Below are 17,704 nucleotides of genomic sequence, written 5' to 3'. Positions count from 1 at the left end.
CGTTGATTCGTTAGACCAAACAAATGCCATACAAATATATAAAATATATAACGAATTTAATAAAATGTTTTATCATTATATATAAAGAATTAATTGCAAAAAAAGTTATACACAACCTCAACTCATATGGGACTACCCCCTGAATTTAAGCATATTAATTAGGGGAGGAAAAGAAACTAACCAGGATTTTCTTAGTAGCGGCGAGCGAAAAGAAATCAGTTCAGCACTAAGTCACTTTGTCTATATGGCAAATGTGAGATGCAGTGTATGGAGCGTCAATATTCTAGTATGAGAAATTAACGATTTAAGTCCTTCTTAAATGAGGCCATTTACCCATAGAGGGTGCCAGGCCCGTATAACGTTAATGATTACTAGATGATGTTTCCAAAGAGTCGTGTTGCTTGATAGTGCAGCACTAAGTGGGTGGTAAACTCCATCTAAAACTAAATATAACCATGAGACCGATAGTAAACAAGTACCGTGAGGGAAAGTTGAAAAGAACTCTGAATAGAGAGTTAAACAGTACGTGAAACTGCTTAGAGGTTAAGCCCGATGAACCTGAATATCCGTTATGGAAAATTCATCATTAAAATTGTAATATTTAAACAATATTATGATAATAGTGTGCATTTTTTCCATATAAGGACATTGTAATCTATTAGCATACAAAATTTATCATAAAATATAACTTATAGTTTATTCAAATTAATTTGCTTGCATTTTAACACAGAATAAATGTTATTAATTTGATAAAGTGCTGATAGATTTATATGAATACAGTGCGTTAATTTTTCGGAATTATATAATGGCATAATTATCATTGATTTTTGTGTTTATTATATGCACTTGTATGATTAACAATGCGAAAGATTCAGGATACCTTCGGGACCCGTCTTGAAACACGGACCAAGGAGTCTAACATATGTGCAAGTTATTGGGATATAAACCTAATAGCGTAATTAACTTGACTAATAATGGGATTAGTTTTTTAACTATTTATAGCTAATTAACACAATCCCGGGGCGTTCTATATAGTTATGTATAATGATATTTATATTATTTATGCCTCTAACTGGAACGTACCTTGAGCATATATGCTGTGACCCGAAAGATGGTGAACTATACTTGATCAGGTTGAAGTCAGGGGAAACCCTGATGGAAGACCGAAACAGTTCTGACGTGCAAATCGATTGTCAGAATTGAGTATAGGGGCGAAAGACCAATCGAACCATCTAGTAGCTGGTTCCTTCCGAAGTTTCCCTCAGGATAGCTGGTGCATTTTAATGTTATATAAAATAATCTTATCTGGTAAAGCGAATGATTAGAGGCCTTAGGGTCGAAACGATCTTAACCTATTCTCAAACTTTAAATGGGTAAGAACCTTAACTTTCTTGATATGAAGTTCAAGGTTATGATATAATGTGCCCAGTGGGCCACTTTTGGTAAGCAGAACTGGCGCTGTGGGATGAACCAAACGTAATGTTACGGTGCCCAAATTAACAACTCATGCAGATACCATGAAAGGCGTTGGTTGCTTAAAACAGCAGGACGGTGATCATGGAAGTCGAAATCCGCTAAGGAGTGTGTAACAACTCACCTGCCGAAGCAACTAGCCCTTAAAATGGATGGCGCTTAAGTTGTATACCTATACATTACCGCTAAAGTAGATGATTTATATTACTTGTGATATAAATTTTGAAACTTTAGTGAGTAGGAAGGTACAATGGTATGCGTAGAAGTGTTTGGCGTAAGCCTGCATGGAGCTGCCATTGGTACAGATCTTGGTGGTAGTAGCAAATAATCGAATGAGACCTTGGAGGACTGAAGTGGAGAAGGGTTTCGTGTGAACAGTGGTTGATCACGAGTTAGTCGGTCCTAAGTTCAAGGCGAAAGCCGAAAATTTTCAAGTAAAACACAAATGCCATACAAATATAATTATATTATATAAATCAAGCTAATTAATATACTTGAATAATTTTGAACGAAAGGGAATACGGTTCCAATTCCGTAACCTGTTGAGTATCCGTTTGTTATTAAATATGGGCCTCGTGCTCATCCTGGCAACAGGAACGACCATAAAGAAGCCGTCGAGAGATATCGGAAGAGTTTTCTTTTCTGTTTTATAGCCGTACTACCATGGAAGTCTTTCGCAGAGAGATATGGTAGATGGGCTAGAAGAGCATGACATATACTGTTGTGTCGATATTTTCTCCTCGGACCTTGAAAATTTATGGTGGGGACACGCAAACTTCTCAACAGGCCGTACCAATATCCGCAGCTGGTCTCCAAGGTGAAGAGTCTCTAGTCGATAGAATAATGTAGGTAAGGGAAGTCGGCAAATTAGATCCGTAACTTCGGGATAAGGATTGGCTCTGAAGATTGAGATAGTCGGGCTTGATTGGGAAACAATAACATGGTTTATGTGCTCGTTCTGGGTAAATAGAGTGTCTGGCATTTATGTTGGTCACTTGTTCCCCGGATAGTTTAGTTACGTAGCCAATTGTGGAACTTTCTTGCTAAAATTTTTAAGAATACTAATTGGGTTAAACCAATTAGTTCTTATTAATTATAACGATTATCAATTAACAATCAATTCAGAACTGGCACGGACTTGGGGAATCCGACTGTCTAATTAAAACAAAGCATTGTGATGGCCCTAGCGGGTGTTGACACAATGTGATTTCTGCCCAGTGCTCTGAATGTCAAAGTGAAGAAATTCAAGTAAGCGCGGGTCAACGGCGGGAGTAACTATGACTCTCTTAAGGTAGCCAAATGCCTCGTCATCTAATTAGTGACGCGCATGAATGGATTAACGAGATTCCTACTGTCCCTATCTACTATCTAGCGAAACCACAGCCAAGGGAACGGGCTTGGAATAATTAGCGGGGAAAGAAGACCCTTTTGAGCTTGACTCTAATCTGGCAGTGTAAGGAGACATAAGAGGTGTAGAATAAGTGGGAGATATTAGACTTCGGTTTGGTATCGCCAATGAAATACCACTACTCTTATTGTTTCCTTACTTACTTGATTAAATGGAACGTGTATCATTTCCTAGCCATTATACGGATATATTTATTATATCTTATGGTATTGGGTTTTGATGCAAGCTTCTTGATCAAAGTATCACGAGTTTGTTATATAATCGCAAACAAATTCTTTAATAAAACGGTGCATTTATGTATTTTTGATTTGAAAATTTGGTATAACTCCAATTACTCAGGTATGATCCAATTCAAGGACATTGCCAGGTAGGGAGTTTGACTGGGGCGGTACATCTCTCAAATAATAACGGAGGTGTCCCAAGGCCAGCTCAGTGCGGACAGAAACCACACATAGAGCAAAAGGGCAAATGCTGACTTGATCTCGGTGTTCAGTACACACAGGGACAGCAAAAGCTCGGCCTATCGATCCTTTTGGTTTAAAGAGTTTTTAACAAGAGGTGTCAGAAAAGTTACCATAGGGATAACTGGCTTGTGGCGGCCAAGCGTTCATAGCGACGTCGCTTTTTGATCCTTCGATGTCGGCTCTTCCTATCATTGTGAAGCAAAATTCACCAAGCGTTGGATTGTTCACCCATGCAAGGGAACGTGAGCTGGGTTTAGACCGTCGTGAGACAGGTTAGTTTTACCCTACTAATGACAAAACGTTGTTGCGACAGCATTCCTGCGTAGTACGAGAGGAACCGCAGGTACGGACCAATGGCACAATACTTGTTCGAGCGAACAGTGGTATGACGCTACGTCCGTTGGATTATGCCTGAACGCCTCTAAGGTCGTATCCGTGCTGGACTGCAATGATAAATAAGGGGCAATTTGCATTGTATGGCTTCTAAACCATTTAAAGTTTATAATTTACTTTATAAACGACAATGGATGTGATGCCAATGTAATTTGTAACATAGTAAATTGGGAGGATCTTTGATCACCTGATGCCGCGCTAGTTACATATAAAAGCATTATTTAATACAATGACAAAGCCTAGAATCAATTGTAAACGACTTTTGTAACAGGCAAGGTGTTGTAAGTGGTTGAGCAGCTGCCATACTGCGATCCACTGAAGCTTATCCTTTGCTTGATGATTCGATAATAAAGATGTTGCAAGCGGGCATAATCATTATGCTTGCTTGCAGCATCGCACGCCACTTTGTTTGTGGTGTGTAAGGTAGGGAAGAAGAAATATAAAAGACCTAAATTGGAAACATCAATATATAAGTAAATATTGAACAAACAAAATGTATCGTCATCTTATTAGTGACGCGATGATAAAGTGGCAAACATATTCCATGTATAAATATTCCTATGGTATTAAAATTCAAGTAAAGAGGACATATATAAAAGTTTGTATATATGGTTCATTCAATGGTAGCAGCGGTTGGTTGGTTGGTGTCTGCTCCTCTTATTGTTCAAAACTTATGTTATGGTAGCAAGTCTATATCGTCATATTATTAGTGACGCGAAAAAGTAGTGGCAAAACATATTCCATGTATAAATAAATATTCCTATGGTATTGAAATTCAAGTAAAGAGGCCATTCAAGTAAAGAGGACTTATATAAATATAAGTATATATAATGGTAGCAGCGCGGTTGGTTGGTTGGTGTGTCTGCTCCTCTTATTGTTCAAAACTTATGTTATGGTAGCAAGACTGTATCGTCATATTATTAGTGACGCGAAAAAGTAGTGGCAAAACATATTCCATGTATAAATATTCCTATGGTATTGAAATTCAACTAAAGAGGACATATAAAATTACTATCAATGGTAGCAGTGGTTGGTTGGTTGGTGGTTGGTTGGCGGCTGCTCCTATTATTGTTCAAGACTTATGTTATGGTAGCAAGTCTGTATCGTCATATTAATTATTAGTGACGCGAAAAAGTAGTGGAAATCATATTCCATGTATAAATAGATTCCTATGGTAATGAAATTTTCAAGTAAAGAGAGGACCATTCAAGTAAGAGGACATATAAAAAGTAAGTATATGTTCCTCCAATGGTAGCAGTGGTTGGTTGGTTGGCGGCTGATCCTCTTATTGTTCAAAACTTATTTTATCAATATGAGTTTGGCAATACAATAAAGAAGACCAATCTAATCCATATAAAACTAAATGTATTATATGGATATGCTTAGGAAACCCATATATTCATAAAAAAAAATTATGTATAGAAAATTATACATATATCTTTTATATAAATGAATCGTATGGATATCGCCTTATGGTAGGTATAATAACTTTTTAAGGCATAATAATGTATAATATAGAAAATATACATTGAAATATAAATGCATTTTTATAGATATGGCGGCATATAAGTGCCATATACACAAGAATAAATAATAGAATTTACCAATATATAATTAAAATGAGATATATAAACCTAGTGAGGGGCTGCACTAGTATATGAATCGTATGGATATGGCTTATAGGTATAATACCTATAAGGCATAATAATGTATAATATAATAAATATAAATTAAGATATGAATGAATTATATAAATATGGCATAGAAATGCCATATACATACATAAGAATAAATGGTAGAATTTACCCATATATCACTGAAACACGATATATAAACCTAATGATAGCTGGCACTAGTACTGTAAACATGCACGCAATAGTGCGTGGGGTAAAAAACTACTATAGGGAGGTGGTCGTTGGCGGGCCCCTCCTCGTATTGGTCAAAACTTATGTTATGCATATGAATTTGTCAATACTATATAGAACGCCAAGCATATCCATATAAACTATGGATATGCATAGAAATCCATACAAAAGTAAAAAAAAATTATGTATAGAAAAATATACATATATTTATATAAGTGAATCGTATGGATATGGCTTATAGGTATAATACCTATAAGGCATAATAATGTATAACAAGTAAATATACATTGAAATGTGAATGCATTGTATGGATATGGCATATAAATGCCATATATATAGAAATAAATTGTATATCAATGATATAACAATTATAAACCTAGTGAGGGGCGGCACTAGTGAATGAATCGTATGGATATGGCTTATAGGTATAATACCTATAAGGCATAATAATGTATAATATAATAAATATACATTAAGATATGAATGGATTGTATAAATATGGCATAGAAATGCCATATACATAAGAATAAATGGTAGAATTTACCCATATATCACTGAAACACGATATATAAACCTAGTGATAGCTGGCACTAGTACTGTAAACAGGCACGCAATAGTGCGTGGGGTAAAAAACTACTATAGGGAGGTGGTCGTTGGCGGGCCCCTCCTCGTATTGGTCAAAACTTATGTTATGCATATGAATTTGTCAATACTATATAGAACGCCAAGCATATCCATATAAACTATGGATATGCATAGAAATCCATACAAAAGTAAAAAAAAATTATGTATAGAAAAATATACATATATTTATATAAGTGAATCGTATGGATATGGCTTATAGGTATAATACCTATAAGGCATAATAATGTATAACAAGTAAATATACATTGAAATGTGAATGCATTGTATGGATATGGCATATAAATGCCATATATATAGAAATAAATTGTATATCAATGATATAACAATTATAAACCTAGTGAGGGGCGGCACTAGTGAATGAATCGTATGGATATGGCTTATAGGTATAATACCTATAAGGCATAATAATGTATAATATAATAAATATACATTAAGATATGAATGGATTGTATAAATATGGCATAGAAATGCCATATACATAAGAATAAATGGTAGAATTTACCCATATATCACTGAAACACGATATATAAACCTAGTGATAGCTGGCACTAGTACTGTAAACAGGCACGCAATAGTGCGTGGGGTAAAAAACTACTATAGGGAGGTGGTCGTTGGCGGGCCCCTCCTCGTATTGGTCAAAACTTATGTTATGCATATGAATTTGTCAATACTATATAGAACGCCAAGCATATCCATATAAACTATGGATATGCATAGAAAACCATACAAAAGTAAAAAAAAATTATGTATAGAAAAATATACATATATTTATATAAGTGAATCGTATGGATATGGCTTATAGGTATAATACCTATAAGGCATAATAATGTATAACAAGTAAATATACATTGAAATGTGAATGCATTGTATGGATATGGCATATAAATGCCATATATATAGAAATAAATTGTATATCAATGATATAACAATTATAAACCTAGTGAGGGGCGGCACTAGTGAATGAATCGTATGGATATGGCTTATAGGTATAATACCTATAAGGCATAATAATGTATAATATAATAAATATACATTAAGATATGAATGGATTGTATAAATATGGCATAGAAATGCCATATACATAAGAATAAATGGTAGAATTTACCCATATATCACTGAAACACGATATATAAACCTAGTGATAGCTGGCACTAGTACTGTAAACAGGCACGCAATAGTGCGTGGGGTAAAAAACTACTATAGGGAGGTGGTCGTTGGCGGGCCCCTCCTCGTATTGGTCAAAACTTATGTTATGCATATGAATTTGTCAATACTATATAGAACGCCAAGCATATCCATATAAACTATGGATATGCATAGAAAACCATACAAAAGTAAAAAAAAATTATGTATAGAAAAATATACATATATTTATATAAGTGAATCGTATGGATATGGCTTATAGGTATAATACCTATAAGGCATAATAATGTATAACAAGTAAATATACATTGAAATGTGAATGCATTGTATGGATATGGCATATAAATGCCATATATATAGAAATAAATTGTATATCAATGATATAACAATTATAAACCTAGTGAGGGGCGGCACTAGTGAATGAATCGTATGGATATGGCTTATAGGTATAATACCTATAAGGCATAATAATGTATAATATAATAAATATACATTAAGATATGAATGGATTGTATAAATATGGCATAGAAATGCCATATACATAAGAATAAAATGGTAGAATTTACCCATATATCACTGAAACACGATATATAAACCTAGTGATAGCTGGCACTAGTACTGTAAACAGGCACGCAATAGTGCGTGGGGTAAAAAACTACTATAGGGAGGTGGTCGTTGGCGGGCCCCTCCTCGTATTGGTCAAAACTTATGTTATGCGTAAACATATGATTTTGTCAATACTATAAAGAAAACTTGTTTTGTACATACAAAACTAAATGAATTATATGGATATTGAAAAATAAATGGCATTATATCCATATAATGAAAATATACTTGTATTCTCTTATTATAAGAGAGAATACCGTATAGTTGGTTGGCAAAGACAATTGAAAATACCCGAATTGCAGATGATGGGTTCAAAAACTACTATAGGGTGGTGTAGCAAATAATATGAAGATGATATATCCATATAATGGATATACACTAGTATTCTCTTATTATAATAGAGAATACCATATAAATGGTTGGCAAAGACAATTGAAAATACCCGAATTGAAGTTGACGGGTTCAAAAACTATTATAGGGTGATGTAGCAAATAAAATAATGAAGATATATCCATATAATGGAATTATATGTGTATTCTCTTATTATATGAGAGAGTACCAAACGGTTGATTGGCAAAGACAATTGAAAATACCCGAATTAAAGATATTGGGTCCAAAAACTACTATAGGATGGTCAATGGGCCGGCCATCTACTATTGACGTGACAAAATACTGTCTGTCGGTAGAGAAGATATTAATCCGTCAAATTTGTTTCTTTATTCATTTATGAATATGAGACTTGGCTCCACGGTTAATATTTTAAGCCCAAAGATAATAATGTTGAAACAAAGGCCAAGGTTTCTATTATACATAGAATAACAAATTGTTTCCGAACTTTATCGTTAATCCAAATAAATAATTACAATTGAGGCAGGCTAATAATGATATATATTTTGTATTGATAATCTTGATATATATGTATATTGGTCTGCCATTATCACATACTGAGTTATGTGATAATTCCCTGCGGGGATAAATTAAAAGAGGTGTCCCTATATTAAAAGAAAATAATATATATATATATTATTTTTTCTAACGTACATATCATATATGCGCTCGGTTTTATATTATATATTACCAAAGAGTCTTATATGAATATATACAGATAAATTTTAAATTTATCATCAAAATACAAATGATTTAATTCAATATTTTATATTGGTTAAACAAAAATTGTACATGTGTGGATACAATAATGACGTATGTCGAACAAAAAAGATATTTTAGAATGAAATATGCAAATATAAAGAAAATTATTACGTATTACGAAAAAAAATATTGTGTTTTTAACATCAATAATTAAAAAACTTGTTATTATTAGTGGCGGAACAAGTATATATTGTGAAAACAACAAACGTATACGAATGCTATATAAAAATGGCCGTATTCGATAGAAAACAATCTATAAAATTTATATTGCTAATTTCTATTCAAAAATATGAATGAAATATGAATAAAAACATTATTCTGGTTGATCCTGCCAGTAGTTATATGCTTGTCTCAAAGATTAAGCCATGCATGTCTAAGTACACACGAATTAAAAGTGAAACCGCAAAAGGCTCATTATATCAGTTATGGTTCCTTAGATCGTTAACAGTTACTTGGATAACTGTGGTAATTCTAGAGCTAATACATGCAATTAAAACATGAACCTTATGGGACATGTGCTTTTATTAGGCTAAAACCAAGCGATCGCAAGATCGTTATATTGGTTGAACTCTAGATAACATGCAGATCGTATGGTCTTGTACCGACGACAGATCTTTCAAATGTCTGCCCTATCAACTTTTGATGGTAGTATCTAGGACTACCATGGTTGCAACGGGTAACGGGGAATCAGGGTTCGATTCCGGAGAGGGAGCCTGAGAAACGGCTACCACATCTAAGGAAGGCAGCAGGCGCGTAAATTACCCACTCCCAGCTCGGGGAGGTAGTGACGAAAAATAACAATACAGGACTCATATCCGAGGCCCTGTAATTGGAATGAGTACACTTTAAATCCTTTAACAAGGACCAATTGGAGGGCAAGTCTGGTGCCAGCAGCCGCGGTAATTCCAGCTCCAATAGCGTATATTAAAGTTGTTGCGGTTAAAACGTTCGTAGTTGAACTTGTGCTTCATACGGGTAGTACAACTTACAATTGTGGTTAGTACTATACCTTTATGTATGTAAGCGTATTACCGGTGGAGTTCTTACATGTGCTTAGATACTTGTATTTTTTCATATGTTCCTCCTATTTAAAAACCTGCATTAGTGCTCTTAAACGAGTGTTATTGTGGGCCGGTACAATTACTTTGAACAAATTAGAGTGCTTAAAGCAGGCTTCAAATGCCTGAATATTCTGTGCATGGGATAATGAAATAAGACCTCTGTTCTGCTTTCATTGGTTTTCAGATCAAGAGGTAATGATTAATAGAAGCAGTTTGGGGGCATTAGTATTACGACGCGAGAGGTGAAATTCTTGGACCGTCGTAAGACTAACTTAAGCGAAAGCATTTGCCAAAGATGTTTTCATTAATCAAGAACGAAAGTTAGAGGTTCGAAGGCGATCAGATACCGCCCTAGTTCTAACCATAAACGATGCCAGCTAGCAATTGGGTGTAGCTACTTTTATGGCTCTCTCAGTCGCTTCCCGGGAAACCAAAGCTTTTGGGCTCCGGGGGAAGTATGGTTGCAAAGCTGAAACTTAAAGGAATTGACGGAAGGGCACCACCAGGAGTGGAGCCTGCGGCTTAATTTGACTCAACACGGGAAAACTTACCAGGTCCGAACATAAGTGTGTAAGACAGATTGATAGCTCTTTCTCGAATCTATGGGTGGTGGTGCATGGCCGTTCTTAGTTCGTGGAGTGATTTGTCTGGTTAATTCCGATAACGAACGAGACTCAAATATATTAAATAGATATCTTCAGGATTATGGTGTTGAAGCTTATATAGCCTTCATTCATGGTGGCAGTAAAATGTTTATTGTGTTTGAATGTGTTTATATAAGTGGAGCCGTACCTGTTGGTTTGTCCCATTATAAGGACACTAGCTTCTTAAATGGACAAATTGCGTCTAGCAATAATGAGATTGAGCAATAACAGGTCTGTGATGCCCTTAGATGTCCTGGGCTGCACGCGCGCTACAATGAAAGTATCAACGTGTATTTCCTAGACCGAGAGGTCCGGGTAAACCGCTGAACCACTTTCATGCTTGGGATTGTGAACTGAAACTGTTCACATGAACTTGGAATTCCCAGTAAGTGTGAGTCATTAACTCGCATTGATTACGTCCCTGCCCTTTGTACACACCGCCCGTCGCTACTACCGATTGAATTATTTAGTGAGGTCTCCGGACGTGATCACTGTGACGCCTTGTGTGTTACGGTTGTTTCGCAAAAGTTGACCGAACTTGATTATTTAGAGGAAGTAAAAGTCGTAACAAGGTTTCCGTAGGTGAACCTGCGGAAGGATCATTATTGTTTAATATCCTTACCGTTAATAAAAAAATTTGTTTTTATTATAATAATATAATATATTATAGTAATACAAATAAAATATAAATTGCCAAAAATATGATCTTTTATAGATCAAATATAAAATTTCGAACAAGCAAATCGAAATAATAATTGTAATAATAATATATTATTGCATTAAATAAGAGATAAATAAATAAGCAAAAGCAAACAAATAACAAATTCGAACAAGCAAATCGAAATTATTAAATTTATTTAATATTATTATTATATTGTATATTAAATGCAATTAATTAATAAAACACTGTGTGTATATGGACCATAATATACACGCGTTGCGATATGTATTGTTCATCTCAGTTATGCGCATACATTGGATAATGCAACAACCTAAAATGTACAATGTTGTACCTGATTATTACAGGTTAATGTTTTATATAAATTTCAATATATATCGCTAAAAAAAAGTATTAATACCGTAAATGCCATTTAAAAAATACTTGATATATTATTGGTTATATGAAACTAAGACATTTCGCAGCATTCGTTTTAGGTATAAAAATCAATTTATTGAAGGAATTGATATATGCCAGTAAAATGGTGTATTTTTAATTTCTTTCAATAAAAACATATATGACAAAATTACCAAACCAATATATAAAACTCTAAGCGGTGGATCACTCGGCTCATGGGTCGATGAAGAACGCAGCAAACTGTGCGTCATCGTGTGAACTGCAGGACACATGAACATCGACATTTTGAACGCATATCGCAGTCCATGCTGTTATGTACTTTAATTAATTTTATAGTGCTGCTTGGACTACATATGGTTGAGGGTTGTAAGACTATGCTAATTAAGTTGTTTATATAAATTTTATAATGAAATTTTATAAGCATATGGTATATTATTGGATAATAATAATTTAATTATTATATTATTCATAATATTAACAAATATATGAAAAACATTATCTCACATTAGTAAATAATTTGAATGTGAAAAACGAAGAGAAATATTTTCTTTTTCAATCAAATAATACTGAGAAATGTCTAGCATAAAAAATTTATCTAGAATTGTCTCTTATTAAAGATTAGTAAATAGAAAGCCGTTGACAATATTATTATTCTTCGTTGATTCGTTAGACCAAACAAATGCCATACAAATATATAAAATATATAACGAATTTAATAAAATGTTTTATCATTATATATAAAGAATTAATTGCAAAAAAAGTTATACACAACCTCAACTCATATGGGACTACCCCCTGAATTTAAGCATATTAATTAGGGGAGGAAAAGAAACTAACCAGGATTTTCTTAGTAGCGGCGAGCGAAAAGAAATCAGTTCAGCACTAAGTCACTTTGTCTATATGGCAAATGTGAGATGCAGTGTATGGAGCGTCAATATTCTAGTATGAGAAATTAACGATTTAAGTCCTTCTTAAATGAGGCCATTTACCCATAGAGGGTGCCAGGCCCGTATAACGTTAATGATTACTAGATGATGTTTCCAAAGAGTCGTGTTGCTTGATAGTGCAGCACTAAGTGGGTGGTAAACTCCATCTAAAACTAAATATAACCATGAGACCGATAGTAAACAAGTACCGTGAGGGAAAGTTGAAAAGAACTCTGAATAGAGAGTTAAACAGTACGTGAAACTGCTTAGAGGTTAAGCCCGATGAACCTGAATATCCGTTATGGAAAATTCATCATTAAAATTGTAATATTTAAACAATATTATGATAATAGTGTGCATTTTTTCCATATAAGGACATTGTAATCTATTAGCATACAAAATTTATCATAAAATATAACTTATAGTTTATTCAAATTAATTTGCTTGCATTTTAACACAGAATAAATGTTATTAATTTGATAAAGTGCTGATAGATTTATATGAATACAGTGCGTTAATTTTTCGGAATTATATAATGGCATAATTATCATTGATTTTTGTGTTTATTATATGCACTTGTATGATTAACAATGCGAAAGATTCAGGATACCTTCGGGACCCGTCTTGAAACACGGACCAAGGAGTCTAACATATGTGCAAGTTATTGGGATATAAACCTAATAGCGTAATTAACTTGACTAATAATGGGATTAGTTTTTTAACTATTTATAGCTAATTAACACAATCCCGGGGCGTTCTATATAGTTATGTATAATGATATTTATATTATTTATGCCTCTAACTGGAACGTACCTTGAGCATATATGCTGTGACCCGAAAGATGGTGAACTATACTTGATCAGGTTGAAGTCAGGGGAAACCCTGATGGAAGACCGAAACAGTTCTGACGTGCAAATCGATTGTCAGAATTGAGTATAGGGGCGAAAGACCAATCGAACCATCTAGTAGCTGGTTCCTTCCGAAGTTTCCCTCAGGATAGCTGGTGCATTTTAATGTTATATAAAATAATCTTATCTGGTAAAGCGAATGATTAGAGGCCTTAGGGTCGAAACGATCTTAACCTATTCTCAAACTTTAAATGGGTAAGAACCTTAACTTTCTTGATATGAAGTTCAAGGTTATGATATAATGTGCCCAGTGGGCCACTTTTGGTAAGCAGAACTGGCGCTGTGGGATGAACCAAACGTAATGTTACGGTGCCCAAATTAACAACTCATGCAGATACCATGAAAGGCGTTGGTTGCTTAAAACAGCAGGACGGTGATCATGGAAGTCGAAATCCGCTAAGGAGTGTGTAACAACTCACCTGCCGAAGCAACTAGCCCTTAAAATGGATGGCGCTTAAGTTGTATACCTATACATTACCGCTAAAGTAGATGATTTATATTACTTGTGATATAAATTTTGAAACTTTAGTGAGTAGGAAGGTACAATGGTATGCGTAGAAGTGTTTGGCGTAAGCCTGCATGGAGCTGCCATTGGTACAGATCTTGGTGGTAGTAGCAAATAATCGAATGAGACCTTGGAGGACTGAAGTGGAGAAGGGTTTCGTGTGAACAGTGGTTGATCACGAGTTAGTCGGTCCTAAGTTCAAGGCGAAAGCCGAAAATTTTCAAGTAAAACACAAATGCCATACAAATATAATTATATTATATAAATCAAGCTAATTAATATACTTGAATAATTTTGAACGAAAGGGAATACGGTTCCAATTCCGTAACCTGTTGAGTATCCGTTTGTTATTAAATATGGGCCTCGTGCTCATCCTGGCAACAGGAACGACCATAAAGAAGCCGTCGAGAGATATCGGAAGAGTTTTCTTTTCTGTTTTATAGCCGTACTACCATGGAAGTCTTTCGCAGAGAGATATGGTAGATGGGCTAGAAGAGCATGACATATACTGTTGTGTCGATATTTTCTCCTCGGACCTTGAAAATTTATGGTGGGGACACGCAAACTTCTCAACAGGCCGTACCAATATCCGCAGCTGGTCTCCAAGGTGAAGAGTCTCTAGTCGATAGAATAATGTAGGTAAGGGAAGTCGGCAAATTAGATCCGTAACTTCGGGATAAGGATTGGCTCTGAAGATTGAGATAGTCGGGCTTGATTGGGAAACAATAACATGGTTTATGTGCTCGTTCTGGGTAAATAGAGTGTCTGGCATTTATGTTGGTCACTTGTTCCCCGGATAGTTTAGTTACGTAGCCAATTGTGGAACTTTCTTGCTAAAATTTTTAAGAATACTAATTGGGTTAAACCAATTAGTTCTTATTAATTATAACGATTATCAATTAACAATCAATTCAGAACTGGCACGGACTTGGGGAATCCGACTGTCTAATTAAAACAAAGCATTGTGATGGCCCTAGCGGGTGTTGACACAATGTGATTTCTGCCCAGTGCTCTGAATGTCAAAGTGAAGAAATTCAAGTAAGCGCGGGTCAACGGCGGGAGTAACTATGACTCTCTTAAGGTAGCCAAATGCCTCGTCATCTAATTAGTGACGCGCATGAATGGATTAACGAGATTCCTACTGTCCCTATCTACTATCTAGCGAAACCACAGCCAAGGGAACGGGCTTGGAATAATTAGCGGGGAAAGAAGACCCTTTTGAGCTTGACTCTAATCTGGCAGTGTAAGGAGACATAAGAGGTGTAGAATAAGTGGGAGATATTAGACTTCGGTTTGGTATCGCCAATGAAATACCACTACTCTTATTGTTTCCTTACTTACTTGATTAAATGGAACGTGTATCATTTCCTAGCCATTATACGGATATATTTATTATATCTTATGGTATTGGGTTTTGATGCAAGCTTCTTGATCAAAGTATCACGAGTTTGTTATATAATCGCAAACAAATTCTTTAATAAAACGGTGCATTTATGTATTTTTGATTTGAAAATTTGGTATAACTCCAATTACTCAGGTATGATCCAATTCAAGGACATTGCCAGGTAGGGAGTTTGACTGGGGCGGTACATCTCTCAAATAATAACGGAGGTGTCCCAAGGCCAGCTCAGTGCGGACAGAAACCACACATAGAGCAAAAGGGCAAATGCTGACTTGATCTCGGTGTTCAGTACACACAGGGACAGCAAAAGCTCGGCCTATCGATCCTTTTGGTTTAAAGAGTTTTTAACAAGAGGTGTCAGAAAAGTTACCATAGGGATAACTGGCTTGTGGCGGCCAAGCGTTCATAGCGACGTCGCTTTTTGATCCTTCGATGTCGGCTCTTCCTATCATTGTGAAGCAAAATTCACCAAGCGTTGGATTGTTCACCCATGCAAGGGAACGTGAGCTGGGTTTAGACCGTCGTGAGACAGGTTAGTTTTACCCTACTAATGACAAAACGTTGTTGCGACAGCATTCCTGCGTAGTACGAGAGGAACCGCAGGTACGGACCAATGGCACAATACTTGTTCGAGCGAACAGTGGTATGACGCTACGTCCGTTGGATTATGCCTGAACGCCTCTAAGGTCGTATCCGTGCTGGACTGCAATGATAAATAAGGGGCAATTTGCATTGTATGGCTTCTAAACCATTTAAAGTTTATAATTTACTTTATAAACGACAATGGATGTGATGCCAATGTAATTTGTAACATAGTAAATTGGGAGGATCTTTGATCACCTGATGCCGCGCTAGTTACATATAAAAGCATTATTTAATACAATGACAAAGCCTAGAATCAATTGTAAACGACTTTTGTAACAGGCAAGGTGTTGTAAGTGGTTGAGCAGCTGCCATACTGCGATCCACTGAAGCTTATCCTTTGCTTGATGATTCGATAATAAAGATGTTGCAAGCGGGCATAATCATTATGCTTGCTTGCAGCATCGCACGCCACTTTGTTTGTGGTGTGTAAGGTAGGGAAGAAGAAATATAAAAGACCTAAATTGGAAACATCAATATATAAGTAAATATTGAACAAACAAAATGTATCGTCATCTTATTAGTGACGCGATGATAAAGTGGCAAACATATTCCATGTATAAATATTCCTATGGTATTAAAATTCAAGTAAAGAGGACATATATAAAAGTTTGTATATATGGTTCATTCAATGGTAGCAGCGGTTGGTTGGTTGGTGTCTGCTCCTCTTATTGTTCAAAACTTATGTTATGGTAGCAAGTCTATATCGTCATATTATTAGTGACGCGAAAAAGTAGTGGCAAAACATATTCCATGTATAAATAAATATTCCTATGGTATTGAAATTCAAGTAAAGAGGCCATTCAAGTAAAGAGGACTTATATAAATATAAGTATATATAATGGTAGCAGCGCGGTTGGTTGGTTGGTGTGTCTGCTCCTCTTATTGTTCAAAACTTATGTTATGGTAGCAAGACTGTATCGTCATATTATTAGTGACGCGAAAAAGTAGTGGCAAAACATATTCCATGTATAAATATTCCTATGGTATTGAAATTCAACTAAAGAGGACATATAAAATTACTATCAATGGTAGCAGTGGTTGGTTGGTTGGTGGTTGGTTGGCGGCTGCTCCTATTATTGTTCAAGACTTATGTTATGGTAGCAAGTCTGTATCGTCATATTAATTATTAGTGACGCGAAAAAGTAGTGGAAATCATATTCCATGTATAAATAGATTCCTATGGTAATGAAATTTTCAAGTAAAGAGAGGACCATTCAAGTAAGAGGACATATAAAAAGTAAGTATATGTTCCTCCAATGGTAGCAGTGGTTGGTTGGTTGGCGGCTGATCCTCTTATTGTTCAAAACTTATTTTATCAATATGAGTTTGGCAATACAATAAAGAAGACCAATCTAATCCATATAAAACTAAATGTATTATATGGATATGCTT

General features: G+C 35.2%; 4 non-coding genes across 4 annotated transcripts; all 4 read left to right on the top strand.

Moving 5' to 3' along the window:
• The first annotated feature begins 112 nt into the window (after positions 1–112).
• LOC119559118 lies at positions 113–4,083 on the top strand. Its single transcript, XR_005220677.1, has one exon. It is a non-coding gene; the product is annotated as a large subunit ribosomal RNA (ribosomal RNA).
• A 5,378-nt stretch (positions 4,084–9,461) lies between these two features.
• Positions 9,462–11,456, top strand: LOC119559110. The gene has a single exon (XR_005220669.1). It is a non-coding gene; the product is annotated as a small subunit ribosomal RNA (ribosomal RNA).
• Positions 11,457–12,114: 658 nt separating this feature from the next.
• Positions 12,115–12,293, top strand: LOC119559103. The gene has a single exon (XR_005220662.1). It is a non-coding gene; the product is annotated as a 5.8S ribosomal RNA (ribosomal RNA).
• Positions 12,294–12,694: 401 nt separating this feature from the next.
• On the top strand, positions 12,695–16,665 carry LOC119559117. Its single transcript, XR_005220676.1, has one exon. It is a non-coding gene; the product is annotated as a large subunit ribosomal RNA (ribosomal RNA).
• Positions 16,666–17,704: the final 1,039 nt, after the last annotated feature.

The sequence above is a fragment of the Drosophila subpulchrella genome, unplaced genomic scaffold (genome assembly GCF_014743375.2).
Source record: "Drosophila subpulchrella strain 33 F10 #4 breed RU33 unplaced genomic scaffold, RU_Dsub_v1.1 Primary Assembly Seq173, whole genome shotgun sequence".
Classification (NCBI taxonomy): domain Eukaryota; kingdom Metazoa; phylum Arthropoda; class Insecta; order Diptera; family Drosophilidae; genus Drosophila; species Drosophila subpulchrella.
This window is presented reverse-complemented; position numbering and strand designations above follow the sequence as displayed.